The sequence below is a fragment of the Triticum dicoccoides genome, chromosome 5A, assembly GCF_002162155.2.
Source record: "Triticum dicoccoides isolate Atlit2015 ecotype Zavitan chromosome 5A, WEW_v2.0, whole genome shotgun sequence".
NCBI lineage: Eukaryota > Viridiplantae > Streptophyta > Magnoliopsida > Poales > Poaceae > Triticum > Triticum dicoccoides.
Window position 1 is genome coordinate 669512690 of NC_041388.1, and position 2410 is coordinate 669515099.

Here is a 2410-nt window from a genome sequence, read left to right on the forward strand (position 1 = left end):
GACGAGAATGCAATATGGAAAGTATGTCGGACGAGCGACGTTTTGGGCAAAGAACTATGGAAGATCCACATGTAGTGACGTGGGAAAATGGGCAGTGGAGCAAGGCCGGAAGGGATACCTGGTGGTCGTCGGGATGTAACTAGGTGAGCGGCGGTGGGCGGAATCTGCGAGCAGGTGGCGTAGGCCCTGCCGCGCTGGATCTTGGTCGGAGAGAACGGCGTGTACCGTAGATCGGGACGTGCTGCCTCGGCGCTGTCGAACGGAGAAATGATGCACTTCCTCCCTTTCCCCCGGCGGATGGGATGCGGCCGGATCAGTGACCAACGGTGAGAGAGAGAGAGGCCACCGCACTCCCCTTCCCTCGGCGGACGGGATGCGGCCGGATCAGTGACCAAGGATGAGAGAGAGAGAGGCCACCGCACTCCCTTTCCCCCGGTGGACGGGATGCGGCTGGATCAGTGACCAACGGTGAGAGAGAGAGGCCACCGGAGCCTTGTGTGAGATACTCTGAAGAGCGGACTACCTTTTCCTCCATAAAAATCATTTTATATTCTGTGTACGTGCCATTGAACGCTATAACTTTATTTTAAAATAACGCCGCAACGCGTCAAGTCGAACTTTGTTTCGTGCATGCGTGGTACACGACCTCCCTAGGTAAACAATCGCTACAGGCGTTCAAATTAGCACGTGGGCTGCCATTTCGTAAAGAAATGAGCTCCACCGTGTACCCGCGCGGGTGTGGCTGGGCACGAAGCGTGAGTACGTGCACGGTGCACCTATTCTCTTCTTGTATACGTACACCACCTGTGTGGGGTTGTGTGAGAGAGATACAAACCTAGAGAGATATAGTGTGTGGGTTCTTGAGAGTTTTTTTGGGGGGGGGGGGTCAATCAAAAAATTTAACATATGCAATGTGTGTGTGAAATAGAGTCCTGGATATAACATATATATAGAGGGGGCGATCCACGAGAAGAGAATGGAGGTATCATCGGCTTGAAGTTTCCATAGAATCGAAGAGAGGGATGATGTGTGTGTGTGCGCGTGCGATCGATAAAGAGTGCATCAAATTTGTGTGTGCCCACGTCAAAGATATAGAGTGGTTGGCCTACTGGAACGTGAGATGGGACATGTGCAGTTTGTCTTTGTGGCATGGATACCTACCTGCAGCGCTCGACTATTGGTGTGTGGTGGGGGAAGAGGGAGGCCCAATTAACTATAGAGGTACAATGGCTGGTATATGTGTGGAGGAGGAGAGAGGCCTACCTCATGTATTAAGGAGATCAATCTGCCTCATGTATTAAGGGAGATCGATCGACATCCATGCATATGTGCAGGAGATGAATAAGGTTGGGAGAGAGACAGAGCTAGAGTGTTGGAGGGGGTGGTAGTGGAGTTGCTTCTAACAAATGATGGGATATGCTTGCTAGACAAACGGAGGGCACACCCGCAATATCAATAAGAGAGGAGATGGCTGCTTGTTGTCTGTGCACGTGCGTGTGAGAGACGGGCCAGGAGGCATGCATGAATGATGAGGGGGGACGATGTGGCTGTGGTAAGCTGATGTAACTACATAGGAAGATCAATCGCCCTTTGTAAGAGAAAGGAGAGACATAACTTGTGAGGTACGTCGATTGATGGGGGGTAGTTAAAGTCGATCTAGGTATATGTTGGGAGATCGATGGGTATACATGCATGTGTGTGTTAGAAGCAAATGAGGCACGAGGAGAAGGATAGAGAGAGAGGGATGCATGTAGGAGGTGGTACGAGAGGCATACTATATTGAGGGGGAGGAGTGTGCGAGTACGAGAATGATGAAAAGAGTGGTGGGAGTGAGGCATGGACGCTGACAAGAGAAGAGGGGAAGCTTGTGTTTGTGCTAGGCACACCTGGCTAGAGAGGCATATCGGTCGATGTGTGCCGTAAAGAAGGAGCTGGGGGCCCTGCACACACCGTGGGTGAACGACCTAAAGTGAAAAGATGAATTTGCGTGATGGAGCTAGAGAATGCTGAGGGAGGGTGAGAGGGATGCGGGCGTGTGCATGCATAAGAGAAAGTTAGCGCTAGCTACAAAGATAAGAGGGCTATGTGGGTGTAAAAGACGAATAGATATCATATATACTTTATTATAAAAAGCGAATTCGGATATTTGAAGAATTTATCATAGTGTTTCAAACCGACGGATGTGTGAATATATATAACGGTGATACACATGGTGTGGTTATGAACATGGTATGCTACATTTAATATGTTTTATCTCTACTCTTATAAAAAACGGAGTTGTTGATGATGGTGTGCCTGCCATCCTGCATTATAGGCCATCTGATTTGTTGTTGGCGGATAGCAAGGAAACTATGATGGTTGAAGTTGGCAACAATCATGATTGTAGATTCTTATGAAATAGAGAAACAAA